Source organism: Xenopus laevis, chromosome 8L, assembly GCF_017654675.1.
Source record: "Xenopus laevis strain J_2021 chromosome 8L, Xenopus_laevis_v10.1, whole genome shotgun sequence".
NCBI lineage: Eukaryota > Metazoa > Chordata > Amphibia > Anura > Pipidae > Xenopus > Xenopus laevis.
The window spans coordinates 108,116,403-108,133,122 of NC_054385.1; the positions used below are offsets into that span (position 1 = coordinate 108,116,403).

Consider the following 16,720-nt stretch of genomic DNA (forward strand, 5'->3'; position numbering starts at 1 on the left):
GGCTTGGGGTTGTCTAGATGGACCAGTAGTCTGTCTAGGGAATCGGCCAGTTTGGGAATGCCAGACGCCAATTGAGGAACCCATTGAGGAGGAGATTGTGATGGGGGGTCTCTGGCCTGGGCTGTTGGTGCCACATGAGAGTCTAGGCTTACCTGGGGGCTGGATCCTGGAGTTTCCTGAACAGGCTCAGGCAGCTTAGGCGGCTTACACGTGGAGCACAGAGGTTCCTTGCTGCCGGATGGTAAACATTTGAAGCATTTGGCACAGTCTAAAAATGTAATTGATATAGAAGCTGCCCTATGAATGTGCTGTGCCAACCCTGTAGTGGCAGGCATGGGGAGAAGAGACTGACGCTTGTTGGGCTTTAGGCAGAGAATTTGCAGCTTACCTGAATGATGGCCCAATTCTGGTCTCACGTCTATATATATATATATATATATATATATATATATATATATATCATCTATCTCTCTCTCTCTCTCTTCATCAGGAGTATATAACAAAATATTATGTACTCCTGACGCAGAGCCCTGTGCAGGCTCGAAACGTTGAGCTGAATAAAGAACCTGAGTGCTGTAATTTCCTGCATACCTTATACAATTTTCTTACGAGCACCGGGGTATCCAGTCTATCAAATCTAGCTATATATATATCCAGAGAGATGCCAGCACTCACGAAAAAAACTGTTTAGATGCCTGGGTGTGCAATCAATAAATTCAGCATACGATACAGAAGAGAGGATCAGCACTCACAGGACTTAAAAAATAATAAATTTATTATGAAAATATGGACTAACGTTTCGGCCCGCCCTAGGGCCTTTCTCAAAGTATCAAACAAACAGTGCAGTTGTCTTAAATACACTTACTGGCGGGAAAGGCAGCTAGAGTGACGTTCATACCTCGTCACAAGATCAGCGACTCCCATTGCAAGTCCCAGTGTGGCACTACTGTATCATCCATATCATTTAAAACTTCCCCATACAATTACTTTAAAGCTTATAACATATTAACAACTAGAATAAAAACAAAGCAATATGTAGCACTATTAATATTGTGGCAACATTGTAACATTCCCATATAGCTAGTGTATATATCATACTGAACCAACCCTGTTGCTCGTGTTACTTAATTGCTGAAATTTGAGAAGATATTTAAATATTGGCCCCCGGGATACATCTACAGAACTCTCCCAGTCCGTGCAGCACAAAGTCTGTAATAAAGGCCTCCAGTGCACCGGTTCTCCTGTGACTAGATCTGGTGTCCTATACAGCAGATCGCAACTGTAGGTGCCGGGTAGACCCATGTGGGGCCCCCCCACTGGCGCCGCAATTCCATCGGAGGACAAGCACACCACACCTCACGCCAACCAGATTGAGCCTTGTATATATCCGATACAGCCGACATTCAGGTATTTACACCTCTACGCTTAGTCGGCCTTTCATCGGGTAAGGTAATCCTGCATTTCCAGTCTGTGCCGCACATCGTCTGTACTGAAGGCCTCCAGTACACCGGTTCTCCTGTGACGGGATCTAGTATCCTAAGTTGCAGATCTCAACTGTAGGTGCCGGGTAGACCCATACTGGGCCCCCACACTGGCGCCACCATTCCCTCGGAGGACAAGAGGACAGCAACCCGCGTCAACCGGATTAAGCCTTGTGTGCGACAAGTACAGCCGATATTGGGGAATTTTCACCTCTGCACTTAATCGGCCTTTCAACGGATGAGATACTCTGTGAGTTAAAGTCCAAAGGTAAGGTCAAATGATACATTAATAGATCATCAAATCGGAGTCACAATAGACTCTGCTGCCGTCAGTCATGGGTTCGATCAGAGATGTATCAGCTGCTCGAATCTCCACTATTCATTTCCAACTCCTGTAGTGATTTAAGCAAAATGTATAATAAGTATTTCAAAAAGGTATATAGAAAGCACGGGTGCGCGGCATTAAATAGTAAGACATGTCCAGAGAGATGCCAGCACTCACGAAAAAAACTGTTTAGATGCCTGGGTGTGCGATCAATAAATTCAGCATACGATACAGAAGAGAGGATCAGCACTCACAGGACTTAAAAAATAATAAATTTATTATGAAAAGTGCCGACTTTTGATTTTTGTATTTTTTAACACACTATTGAACTTTGAATACGTTTTTTATTTATTATTTTTTATGGATGATTGTACTTATACAGGTGTTCACTGGGGTACAACTTTTTGTATATTTGTTTTTGTAATTACTAGATATAAGTGGTTTCCCCTGTGGGTTAGGAAACACGCAGGAGATTTGGATTACACGCAATGAGTTTATTGACACACATAATGGGATAATTGATTTAATGCATATTTTAAAGCATACATTTATCTAATTTTTAGTATCACATTGAGTGGGGATTAATGATTGATATCATGTGTATGGACAATGATATTATTGATTATTAACACAAAAATTCTGTATAACCACTTAGAAACATAACACACTTAGTTAACAGATGGTGGATCTTCTTATAAGTAAAGTTGAGGAACAGCGTAGAGACGGTGACATATCACTTTGACCGGAAGCTGAATATATACAAAGGGATGACTATATATTTTTATCTGTAATAGGTAATATAAATTTTTTTTTACATGTTGTCAGGAATGGAGGGAGTTCTGTAGATGTATCCCGGGGGCCAATATTTAAATATCTTCTCAAATTTCAGCAATTAAGTAACACGAGCAACAGGGTTGGTTCAGTATGATATATACACTAGCTATATGGGAATGTTACAATGTTGCCACAATATTAATAGTGCTACATATTGCTTTGTTTTTATTCTAGTTGTTAATATGTTATAAGCTTTAAAGTAATTGTATGGGGAAGTTTTAAATGATATGGATGATACAGTAGTGCCACACTGGGACTTGCAATGGGAGTCGCTGATCTTGTGACGAGGTATGAACGTCACTCTAGCTGCCTTTCCCGCCAGTAAGTGTATTTAAGACAACTGCACTGTTTGTTTGATACTTTGAGAAAGGCCCTAGGGCGGGCCGAAACGTTAGTCCATATTTTCATAATAAATTTATTATTTTTTAAGTCCTGTGAGTGCTGATCCTCTCTTCTGTATTATATATATATATATATATATATATATATATATATATATATATATATATATATATAAAATTATGAAAAGGACCAGAACTCCGTTTTCAAAAATCACGATAAAACGGATAATTTTCATAATTATCTACATATTATTTGACCAAGCACCCGGAAAATGGAAATATTGTGACAGAGTCGGGTATCACCCAAGCCATAATATTATAATTATATATATATATATATATATATATATATATATATATATATATATATTGAAAGGAGAGTCAGCACACTCTGTATAATTTCAGGTGAAAACAAGTGTTGGTTTATTCACACATCTCATCTCATGATGAGGATGAGATGTGTGAATAAACCAACACTTGTTTTCACCTGAAATTATACAGAGTGTGCTGACTCTCCTTTCAATATTACTACAAACTTGGTCGTGCACCTCTGGCTTCGTTCTTTGAGTGCAGGCACTGTCTGATACTATATATATATATATATATATATATATATATATATATATATATATATATATATATATATATATATATATATATATATATATATATATATATATATATATATATATATATATATATATATATATATATATATATATATATATATCCCGCACTCCAATTTTGTGATTAATTAAATTGGTTTTATTTTGTGCATATCATACATTCTATTTTACTCTCCCACTTCCCCTAAGCATTGTATATATATATATATCTATATATATATATATATCTATATATCTATATATATATATATATATCTATATCTATATATATATAAATATATCGATCTATCTATTGTAACACCTATTTGGGCTGCATAGCACACAAATAGTTAAACTGTCCAGCTAGCAGTAGAAGCATGGGTTACACGCGACTTACACAACAGGGTCAGGGCCTTCGCCATGTGGAAGTGTTCCCTCTATGGTGTAGTGCAACTACATCCCCCAGGCTACTGTGCATACAACAAAACCAGAAACGGTTTATTTAACTATGCACGAGGCAAGTGACCACAGGTTTAGTAGTCACGCAGGAGCTGAGGCAATAGCACATTTCTCACACAGAGCTGCAGGCATTAGGCATTTCTCACAGAGGAAAGGTCTCCATTAGGCATTTGCAGTATTCACACTCATTCCCTCCTAGAAGTTGTCAGGAAAGCAGCTTCTACCCTACAGTCCCTCTTCACTGAGGTCCCTGACTGGAGGCAACACACAGAGCCTCTGGGAAGCTACTCCCTTACTGCAAATCCTTGTTGGAGCTTCAGCTGCTCTTTCTCTCTCACCTCTCTGCTTTTCTCTCCTAGAGAGACTATGACAAGTCTGCCCTAGTGTAACTATTCCTCATTCACGGGGTTACCTGGTCCCCGACTTCTTCTCCAAAGCACATGGGCCTTTCTGGGCCTAGCTGTACCCAGGCTCCCCTGAGCACACCCAGCTGGATCACCATCCACAGGCCAAAGAGGAAGTGGCCACTCCCTACACACATTATATAGCAGTGTAGCAGGGGAGTGTCATTCTCTCCTGGCAGATCACTCTAAGAAAAAGGTGGGGGCCTTAAAGCTGCAGGGCAGATTAACCCATAGGGGCCCCTACACTATCTATATCTATCTTTCTATCTATCTATCTATCAAAGAAATTTGTTTGTTTCACAAAGAATTGTAGTGCGGGTCTTTTCAACTAAATTGTATATATTAAGTTTGACCCTGCACCAGGGCCGGATTTACATAGTGGGCGCCCCTAGGCCCACTACCGTTCATCACCCCTGTCCCCTCCAGGTGGACAGGAGCAATGGGGATTGGCGCAAGAGAAATTAAAAAAATTATTGTTTCTCCATCGCATCCCCAGTGTTTTTGAACCAATATGGGTGTGGTTGGGCAGCATGCCACCCCCCTAAAATCCTGCCACCCTAGGCCCGGGCCTAGGTGGCCTTTCCACAAATCCAGGTCTGCCCTGCACCTGTACACATCAATGAAAGACCGGTTTTCGAGTGCGGCTGCTTACTAATGAGTAGATAGACAGACAGACAGACAATAAAAAGATAGATAGATAGACAGACAGACGGACAGATTATGAAAAGGACCAGCACTCCATTTTCAAAAATCACAATAATTTATTGTAGTGTATATATATATATATACATACTCTGTAAAAGTGGGAGAGTAAATTAACACTGGCAGATAGTTATAGTTTGAGGGAAAAAAAGCTTTAGTCTTTTCCACTATTCTCCAGGCACACAGTTTAGCCGGGGGGGGGGGAGAGCAGAGGGGGAATGTGGAAAGCAGCCAGCCACAAACTTACCCAGTTTTTTCAGAGCCCAGACCAGTGCGAGGCTGTCTGCATCTGTTTGGTTGTTCTGGCGCTCGTTTGCTCTTCCCTGACAGAGGAACATCACAGGCAGGAGGCGGGCCTCGGAAGACGATCCCGGCAAACTTCAGTCACAGTGTGCACAAAGAAAAAGCTGCTCCTGTGTCCTAATGGTGAGCGATCTGCAGGCCCTGTGCTCCCCCCCCCCCCACACCCTCCCTCAGTCTGAGCAGCAGCCAGCAGGGCAGTCCTGCACCTTACAAAACTTGCGCAATGTTTAATAAGTGCTGCATCTATTCAGAGAGCCGGCAGCCCACTTAAACAGAGGCTAGAGCAGCCCTTCGGGCAAATGCCCGAACTGATGGGGTTGCGACCTGGCCTGTATTTTACCGGCCTGGCCGGTAAAAATGATGCTTGATGCCAATGTTATTAATAGGAAAAAACTGCAAGAAAATAGGAAGGCCGGTATTTTTTTCCAGAAAAGGTGGCAACCCTAAGTCCGGGCCTGCCCGTGACATCCTTGTTGGAGGTGGACAGTGAAAGCAATCCACTCAGTGTAGATGCCCAGTCCATTCTCTGTTGTGTGAATAAATAATTAAATAATAAATAAATAAAATCTAACTCCTGAACAGCAACCCTACATCCAAACCTCCTGAGGACACAATGAAACTGGCCTGGCTCCACCTGTGGGCTGGGGTATAGCAGGAGGAGCAGGAAGGACTAGTTATTTTTATTTTATTGTGTCCTGCCTCCTAGTAGTGCAAGCTATACCCCACTGTTCCTGTGTCCCCCAAGCCAACATGGAGAAATAACACAAAAACCACGGAAATGTGTTCAAACTTTCATAAACTGCCAATTTTTTTAAAATTAGGGTCTGTGGTTACAAAAAAGGGGCAAGGTAAAAAAAATTGCTGCGGGCCAAATCTTTTTGTCCCTCAATCTGTTTACAGAATGTTGGGAGGTATGAATATTAAAAGTTCACTTCAAGGTGAAACCACCCATTTAAGTCAAAATGCTGCCTAGCCCATGTGGATCCTTAAATACAGCTCAGTATTTATTTCTGACAGGGAAAGGATGGGGTACCAATCACTATGATGCCTATAAGCAGGGCCGCCATCAGGGGGGGACAGGGGGGACGGCACGGGCATGAAGGGGGGCCTAGCAGTGCTGCACTTTTGAAAGAGACGGGCCCCCTTTGAGAGCGAGAAGCCGTGCTGCCATTTTTGAAGTCCCGAACAGCCGAAATGCGGAAGTGCCGAAGGACCCGCAGCCACTAAAACAGCCGAACTGCCAAAGCGGCGAAAAGACCCGAAGTCACAAAAACAGTTGAAATTTAAGTCCTGAATCAGCAAAAAGACCCAAAGTCACGAAAGGAGGCGAAGTTGAAGTCCCGAAGCCATGAGTTCAATTCTACTCAAATTTGTGGGTTTTTTTTTAATCCCCTGACCACCAATGTATTATTTTAATATTCTATAGGCCCCTGTCAGCAATGGGTTTTTTTTAAATATTTTTTGGGCCCCAATTTTTTTATTTATATATGCTGTATATATATATATGCTGTATATATACTATATATATATTATAATTTGGGCTAAAACACATGTTAACCTAAGACATAGTAATCAAACCGTGTTCAAAGGCCGTAGTTGTTTTATATATTTATGTTTAAATTTCTCAACCTAACTTTTTTTTCTGTGCAGTCATGCTGTGAGTCGCTGACTCATTTAATTTGCTTTTACTGGCTGATTACAGAATATTTGCAATGGACAACTGACAAACTGCATGGTCTGGTTGCACCATAAAAAACCATGGCAAACAGAGCATATGTCACTCCTAAATCCTTATAATATTGCTTATCAATACAGACTTCTTTCTCTTACTCAGGTAATTTGAACAGTGGGATTTGGCGGATGGCTGTGACCCATCTTGATATGATCAAACAGCTTTACCCCTCCTCCTCCACCACCATCACTCTCCCAGAACATCTCAGCAATATCCATACTATCCAATCCCCTTCCCATCCAGTAATGCAGCAACAAATATAGTCTTTGGATTCAGGAGACTGGCACTGAAGGATTTAAACCACACAAAGGGCCTGGAATTTTGAAGGAACTAGGATAGGCGTATATAACCTAACCTCTAGCCTTCAGATGTTTAACTGTAACTACCAAGAGCCGAAGAAGTTGCAGTTGAACCGCATTTAGAGCGCTTCACTTTGCTCATTTATGAGTTTGCCACTGACCAGTTGCACATCAGCCTCTTAACTGCCAGTGTCAGTATGTGTAGTATAATGTTTTCCCTTTCTTGGAGTCTGAAGGAGCAATTTATGTTTGTTTCTGTTTTTTCAAATATTGGCCAAAGTTAGAAATTAAAGAATTTTAATTTAAAGAAATGAAGTGTCTCAGTGGGTTTGTGGAAACCATTTTCCATTAATTAAACCCCACCCTAATGTTAACCCCTCTTTCGCCAGCTGTTCATCAACAAGCGGGAAAGGAGTGCTTAAATTAGTCTGTAGCATGGGTAATCTCTGAAAATGTGCAATTTAGATTTATGTAGGACTTTGCAGGGCCAGAACTGCTATTAGCCCAGCCCTGGGACTTTTTAGACCCAGAACTATTAAAACCCTTAGATACTTTTTACTCATTGTTTTAATTAAGAAATAGATTCCGCACAAGCCTTTTTCCTGTGTTAGAAGAGATGGTGTATTTCAGATATTAACAGGCTTACATTCCAAAATAAAATGAGCTCTGAGGGTGTCATATAATAATGAGAGTGGCACCCTCATTGTGCTCCTAGTAATACTGAGAAGTTTAAAAATGATTTAAAAGTAAAGTAATAAAGCAAGATTTTTGAATATATTAATAATTATTAGCAACTAGTGCTGTAACAGAGCAAAAGGGGTCTCATATTGACCAGTAGTGATGTGCGGGCTGGCCAAAAACCCACTGGTCGGTCAGGTTCATGCCAACACTTGCACTAAGTATTCGGGCTGCTAGCGGGTTTTTTTAGGCTCTGACCTAACTGTGATCCACCATGATAATGATGGCAGAGACAGGGTTGGGCAGGGTATATAAATAGAAGTGGACCCACAGGCTGCATTGGGTGCAGGTTTTCAGCAACGGGTTAGAGTCAGTGCAGGTCAACACATTATAAACCATAGGAATCCTTTGTCTATATTTATTTCTGTCTACTCCCAAGGATTCCACAAAGTTGGAGAAGACTGGAAAAGCCGAGTAACCTGTAAAACTGCAAACCCTGGGACCTTAGAAATGAATGAAGATAGGATGTCAGAAATTAAGTCTTTGAAATTCATGAACAAATGGGCAGCAGAAACAATATACACACGACTACGCCACCGTTTATTCAGTGCCTGCAAAATTAATAAAAGTTTTACCTAACGTGCATTTTGCCAGTGGTTTTATCAAAGAGCAAAAGATTCCTACCCCCCCCCCCACAAAGGATTGTTTTTCTTTCACTGTTATCACAAGCACTGAACTTGTGTTCAACAAAGGGGTCAAGCATAATTTATAGCTTCTTTACAGAACTATGGAATGAATAGCTCGCTCATGTAAAACACTACATCTATCCCCTAAAATAGTTTATTTGTAGATGCTGGATGAACAAACGCCAAACTTATTTTCATTTTATGGTGGTACTGGCCCTTTAAAAAGATTCTGTCATAGGAAAATGTATTTTTTTCCCCAAAATGCATCACTTAATTGCGCTCCTCCAGCAAAATCCTGCATTGAAATCTGTTTTTAACAGCAAACAGTGTTTTTTTTTAAATACATTTTTCAATCTGAAATTAGACATTTCGTTAATTGTTAATTTCCAAGTTGCCCTCAGCCATGTGACTTCTGAACTGATAAACTGCTGCACTGCAAGTTGGAGTGAGATCACCCCCTTTCTTTCCCATCTAGCAGTCCATCAGCAGATTAATGGCAAGGTAACAAGAGAACAGCTTCCTTACATGTGCATTGCTATTACCACCTAGTGGTAGACATGGGGATATCACTCAATAGCCCCACCACGATTCCTCCAGTTACATTGAGTAGGAGAAGCAATAGATTAACTGAAAGCAGTTCCATTGTGAAGTGCTGGCTCTTTCTAAAAGCACTGGGTTAGGCACAATGACCTGAGATGGATGCTTAAACACCAATACTACAGCTAAAAAACATTTTTAACATTTTAAATGGTAAAATGAATGACTTGCAATGTACAGGGTGTAATTTATAAATACAAGTGTACCAAAAAAAACAGAATCTCTTTAAGTCTCAGCAAAATAAGGCATTTTTATCTCAAGTCTAAAGCAACTGATTTTAGCTGGCCCTACTGATCTTGCCCAACTGCACGGGCATGTATGACCCATTATGGAGGCAGTTTTGACATCCTTTCAGATTTTTCTTTCTGTCCCCAATTTCTCCTTCCCCCACAGGTAGATTGGGTATTGGCACCAGTCAGATTCTGCCATTCAAGACACTCACAATGCTAATAAGCCATCCATGTGGCTTGACAAATCTCACATTTATATGTTCAGCCAGATACCCAGCAGCCTGGTCAATGTACAGCCATCAAAACAGACAAGTTTATAGTTGGTAAGTCACTTTCTGGAATACACCACCAACCAAGCAAACAAAATGAGCTGGGATTTGAAAACATCAAGTTACACAGGCCTGTTGAGCTGCAAGCGGAATTATAAATTATTTTGTTGCATAGGTTTATAATGCCCATCACACATGTTTTTTAGGTGGCAGCTTAGCTAATTCATTCTTCCTACGAGCCACTGCTGCTTTTAGTGCTCCTGAAATCTTTTCACTGCTGTTCAGCACATTATACTGATTCACTGCTACCAAACGGTCAAAGTGCTGTGGCCAGTGCTTGAATTGGGTTTAAAAAAGTGGAGGGATGGGAATGTGCCGCGCAAATTTTTTTAGAACACGCCCACATGCATTGGCCACACCCCCTTTTTAATAAGCCTCGCCCACCAACATTTCCATGATTATTTAAAATATTTTTTTTAATATTGCAAGAAATATATAGAATCCACTATTCTGTTTTATGCCTAACCATAAGTATGCCCCTTTAGCTACAGTCTGCAAGGATGTAATGTATAAAGGCTAGAGTGGTTCAATGTCTAATAGCCAGAACGCTACTTCCTGCTTTTCAGCTCTTTGTTTCCACCGATTGGTTACCAGGCAGTAACCAATCAGTAACTTGAGGTGGGGCCACATGGGTCATATCTGTTGCTTTTGAATCTGAGCTGAATGCTGAGGATCAATTGCAAACTCACTGAACAGTTATGTCCCATGTGGCCCCCCCTTATAGTCACTGACTAACTCAGAGTTAGAGAGCTGAAAAGCAGGAAGTAGTGTTCTGGCTATTATGTTACACATCCACTCACTCCAGCCTTTATACATTACATTTTTGGCTAACTACCTTTGAATGTCATATTTTTTACAGCATTTTCAGATTCTGCATAGTATTCAAGATTGACCACTTGACTTACCTGAAGTCCTAAATGCTTTTTGAAATCCAGAGGCCTAGGCAACTAGTGAAGATTTTAGACCACATCAGAGAGTGCAGGGGGTGTAGCTTGTCCAGATGTCTAGTCCACTTGCTGAAAAGTCAAAACAGTTGCATCTTCACAGGTAGCCGCATGATTGAAGACTTTCAAAAACAGATGACACGGTGGAGAAAGAAACAAGTTATATAGGGAAAATAGCAATCTTTTTCAGTGGAGTCTGCCTTTGGGGTAAAGTGCTTTTGAGTGGTTAAACCTTTGGCAAGATACAGCATTCTAAGTGTTAACTACCTAAAGTGTCTCTTCCCATGTAACAGGATCCATTGATGTTCCAAGTTGCCAATGATACTGACCACTTACCTGAACTTAAAGGGATACTGTCGTGGAAAAAATGTTTTTTACAAAATGTATCAGTTAATAGTGCTACTACAGCAGAATCCTGCATTGAAATCCGTTTTTCAAAACAAGAAATGGATTTTTTTATATCTAATTTTAAAATTTGCTATGGGGCTAGACATTTTGACATTTCCCAGCTGCCCTCAGGTCATGTGACTTGTGCTCTGATAAACTTCAGTCACACTTTACTGCTGCACTGCAAGTTGGAGTGATGTCATTACCCCTCCCTCCTACAAGCTGCTGTAATGTAAATAGAGCCTTGTCTGCTGAGCCTGTCAATTGAACAATAGGCAGTAATCAAGATAAGCTCCCACTGACACCACTTCAGAAGGACTGAAATAAGATAGTCCTGTGATCACTGCCCCCACTTACGTTTCAAAAATAAATATATATATATATATATATATATACACACACACACACACAATTCATTTTGGGCACTGGAAAAAATATTTTATATAGATAGTTTATTATATTTGTTTACACAAAAATGAAACACAGGAGTACACTCCCAGGACTGATGACAGGGAATAGAAAAAAAAAGATAAAATAAGGAGGACATACTTGAAAACCAGGAAAACTTAAGAGGAAGTCTAGGAAGGGTTAAAATAGCTCATGAGAAAGGAGGCATTGTCAGGCTGGGTGATCAGTGAGATAAGAGCTGGAACCTTACCTCACACAAATCCTCCTGCCTCTGGGGTGATGGAGAGGAGGGGTGCAGATTCTCCTTTTTCTGCTGCTAATTGCCTGATCACACCAAGGGACAAAACTACCTGGCACCAAAAGTGGCTGAGATAACAGGAGCAGCAGTCTGAGCCATGGAGACAGCATCATCATCAGCCCTTGCTTGTGGGGACAGCAGCCTGCACTCTGGGGATAAGAGCAAATCCGTGTTTGTGGGGACAGGACTCTGCGCCCCTAGACAGTGTCCTCAGCTCTAGGGACTGCACGAGCCTGCACTTCAGGGACATCAGTAATGGCAACAGGCAGCGAGCACAGTGCACAGGAGCTGGTGGCAGCAGATGACACTCAGTACAGTAACACCATGCCAGAGGTGGGAGAGGTAAAGGGGATCTAAAATAAACTTCTAAAATGCATAAATACGCTCGTAGCCCTAAATAAAACACTTTTGTAATGTATGTCTGTCTGTTAAAATCTACTTCAAAGTTCAGCGGCCGCTGGCCGTCCTGCTCACTAGTGATTGATGGGCTGCCCCTTCGATGCTTAAAAGAAAGCTACGGGTCAAGGGTGGTTTAACCCTTATATTTACATGCTTGTTGAGAAATGACAGCAATCTTGGAGCGTCAGCGTGTTTCTGCGGCTCTCTCTTCTCTTTCTTGATTGCGATCTAATTCAAAGTTCAGCAGGCCGCCTTACTCCCTCACGCTCTGAGATTAGTCATTTCTCAACAAGCATGTATATATGTAAGGGATAAAACACCTTATCTAGCTATTAAGCATCAGAGGGGCAGTCCATCAATCACTAGTGAGCAGGAGGGCCAGCGGCCGCTGAACTTTGAAAGAGATCGCAAGCAAGAAAGAGAAGAGAAAGCCGCAGACACAATTACATGCATCTCAAAGCAGGTACAAAATCATATACATTACAGACATCATATACATTACAAAAATGTTTTATTTAGTGCTACTGTGCTAGGAACCTATTTATGCATTTTAAAAAATTACTTTAGCTACCCTTTAAACGTTGCAGGCAATAAGAACAGTTTGATCTCACCGGCCAGGCCCTATCGGATTGAGAGTGCTGCGCACACAGCATCATTACTGCTCCACTTCTTCCAGTCGTTTTTGTGGCCCCGTATGGAGCTTTGAAAGCTCCAAAGTGGTGGTGGGACATTGGGACAATTAAAATGCGCGAACACAGCAGCGTCGCAGACACAAAGTTCAGTCACCCGCCACCCAGAAAAGTACAGGAGATTGCAATCCGGAGGGCAAGTAGTACAATACAGCAGAATTCGTTTTTTTTAACTTACAATTAGCAGCCACAGGTTTACTGCAGGCCCAGCCCTCACACTCCAGCAGCAGCTCCTCGTCCTCCTCACACTGATTAATTGGCGCGCGCCTGCAGTGCGCAGCTATTTGTTATCATGCAGGGCCGCCCAGCCAATAGGGTTTAGTAAAATTTAGCACTCTTCACATAATTGGCTATGATCACCTGTCAGTCCTAAAACACAGCGCCAAAACACCGAGAAATGTTAAAAAAAAAAAAAAAGGAGCAGTTCCACATAGCTCCGGTATTATCAATTGCACCATCCCGCCCGACGGGATGGAGAAGAGTCATTTAAAAAAAGTAACGGCATGCCATCCCGCCGCATCCCGCCCCAATTCAAGCACTGGCTATGGCTCATATGTAAAGTTCTTTGTCCGGTACGGTGACTCCTTTCTGTTTAAGTCTACTTCTCCATTTAATTTCTCCTCTTCAGTCTTCCGCTCGACTCCTGGGAATGCAACAGGAATGATTAGGGGTTTATTCTCACTACAATAGAACCATGGGCTGCTCCAGGTTTCAGCAGAGGAGCATTGACACTGTGCCTGAGGTTATCAATTATAATGACTTGGGGATGACTGACAGATTGGCACTTCCACCAGTTATATAGCCTTTCTAGACAAGATTCTGAATGCCAGCCCTCCAGTGTCTCATAACTAGTGTTTTGCTCTGGATCTTATACAATAATAAAATCACTCTGAATTCTGCTTTGTGGTGAGACAACCTCTTTGGGTTTTATAGAATACATAGAGCTGCTGTACAAACGTGCATTTATTCTAAGTACTCTTACAACTTAATATATGGCCTGTCATATCAAAGTGGAAAAGTGAAGCCAATTTGTTAGGTAACCCAACAGTGATTAAAATCACTCACATTTTACCCTTGGACCAATATGCATGGTTTAGAAAACACCCCATGTGACCTTGTGCAACATACATACCTGGTTTTATGAATTTTTGGAATGTGTTGTTGACCATGGGGAAGTGAAGCACTATGGGAGCTCTAGGGTTATTATGGTCCAAGAACACGTAGCATTCCTTTGGCTGCTTCCCATCCTCTTTGGTCAAGGTGATTTCTGGAAAGGGGATGCCTCTCTCTCTGCAGTAGGTGGAGCTCAAGTGCAGCACCTGAAAGAAAGAAAAGTGTCAGACATGCACTGAATGCTGCATGTATGGGACCAAAAGCAAATTCTGCTAAGACTGGGTACTTATCAGTCAGAAATTCTCATTCACGGCCAATTTGTACACTATCCAACAGAATCTAGCAGGCAGTTTTGTTAAATGTCAGTCTATGTTGGTTCAGCTTTAGCTGGCTTTGCATGCACTTACCAAAAACCCTGCACTATACCAATACTGAAGGGCTCCAATAAGGGCATAAGTTGGGATCAAATCAACGGCTAACCTAGCTGAGCTTCAAACCCCATTCATCCAATGCCATATTCTATGATTCTGGAAAAACTTAAAAGCGACAACCATCCCTAGGATCCCTGTTATTTTGCATACAAATGATGAGAGATGGTCTCCGCAATGCCAATGTTGTGTTCATGGATCCTCTTCCCTGGCTTTGCATGTACTGATCAGAAAGCCCTGCATTAAACTAAAGGGCAACGGTTGGGATCTGTACATAACCTGGAATTAACACCAAGTTGGAAAGGATTATGCAGTATGATAGTTCATGAAAATGGAAAACTTGGATGGGAAACTTTTATCTTGTAAATAATGAGAGCTGTGAAGTTGTTGTATTCAGGGCCAGACTTAAAGTGGGCCCTGTCGCCTCAGGCCTGCTGCCTGCCCTGGATCTGTAGTGGAATTGGTTTGTGGCAGCTGCAAATATCCAGTGGCTATTCACCTTTTTAAATCACACCCAGAGGCAAATTATACAGCACAACAAATACAGTACAGCTGAATTGAGTCTCCGTTGATAGGGTCTTTGTAGGGTCTTATAATAGACTCTCACCTCAAATGGAGCATCCCATGAGTAGTTAAAGGAGAAAATAACATCAACATCCCTCTCAGGCTGCAGAACCAGGGGAAAAGGAGAGTTAATCGAGAATCCTCCGTCTACCAAGTATAAGTTTTCTTCCATTGGAGTTTATTGATTGGGGAAGGCATCTAGATGAGTACCTGAATGGGAAGAGTAGGTTGTGTGATTGATCTACCTGTTTGCACACTCAGAATCAGAAACAATTTAACGAGAGGGTGGTTTTGAAAAAATAATTTATCCTTTTTGTTCAAAAAACATTTTACATGGACAACAAGAGTAGGTTGTGTGACCATACCAACAGTGGAAGAAAGACTTCTTTCACATAAACTCAGATTCATAATTATCCGGACCAGGATAAAAAAAACTGTGGATTTGTTGGTCCTGGACAAAGCATTCTAAATCAGAAGATAAATCAAAGGGTGTTTGTGCTAAAGAAAGAATGAAAATCAGAACATAAAGCACTAGACAGATGCAAATGCTAGGAAGGAATGCAACTCGTACCTTTCCAAGCCAAAAACTCTCGGACCCCCAAGTAGTCCTTGTAAAGATACAGCCCCCGAGTAAAGTTATACCACTCGCCGGCAGTAAAGCGGGACTTGAATATCTCTTGGAACATGCTGGAGACAAATCCTCCTGGCATCACTAGGCGGGTCTTCAGTCGAGAGGAATCTCGCAAATGTAATTTTCGACAGTCATCTGGAATAAGAAAATAGCCTTAACTGTCACACAGGTTGGTCTGTGGGGTGTAATATACTTTCACTGTCCACTTAGATTGACCTTGAGGATTCAAGATGGCCTACTGTTCTCTGCAACTTGCCTGTTTAATATAACATTATGACATACTAATTTCCCGGTTTGTTGAGCCTTAGAGGGAAATGAACAATTAAGAACGCAACAAATTTATTTTTATTTATTCAAAAGATTCCAAATCCAGCCCCTAATATGCATATGCAAATTACCTGAATTGAGATAATTTGCATATGCATATAACTTCTGTATGCAGCTGTCTATTTTGGTTTTTCAACTGCTGGCTAGTTGCCATGGTCACAAAACCATAAACACCGAAGACTAATTGCAAAGCTGTTTAAATTATTCTCATCTAAATAAATTCTAAAATAAATATTCCCTTTAAAAACAATATTGCTCCTTGCAACCTACCTGTTCTAGCTGCAACATCGATGGTAGGTGGTTTATATACTTTTGAAGCAATAACTGTGCTCAGTGACAGTACCCCCCCATACACCAGTGATCCCCAACAATGGCCTGCTCTCCAACCCCATGGATGTTGCTCTCAGTGGCCCCAAAGCAGGTGCTTATTTTTGATTTCCTGGTTTGAATTCAAGCTTTAGTTGCAAAAAAAAATGTGTATTGCCAGAGCCTCCTGTAGGCTGCCAGTCCACATATGGTCAATCGTA

At 41.3% G+C, this 16,720-nt stretch overlaps 1 protein-coding gene across 7 annotated transcripts in view; it reads right to left on the reverse strand.

Annotated features, from left to right (window-relative positions):
* The window catches only part of LOC108699264 (prolactin-releasing peptide receptor-like), a 125,761-nt gene extending 110,354 nt beyond the window's left edge, over positions 1-15,407 (reverse strand). Inside the window, exons 1-6 of one of the 7 annotated variants that reach the window (XR_005963552.1) lie at positions 15,279-15,407; positions 14,263-14,449; positions 13,309-13,773; positions 11,995-12,191; positions 10,911-11,021; positions 758-1,873 (exon numbers count right to left, since the gene is read on the reverse strand). The gene's annotated coding sequence lies outside the window, so the exon portion shown is untranslated. Of the gene's footprint in view, positions 1-757; positions 1,874-10,910; positions 11,072-11,994; positions 12,192-13,308; positions 13,774-14,262; positions 14,450-15,278 lie in introns of those variants that run through there. The other 6 variants (XR_005963553.1, XM_041573381.1, XM_041573383.1 and 3 more) reach the window with 6 other exon arrangements.
* Between the last annotated feature and the right edge of the window lie 1,313 nt (positions 15,408-16,720).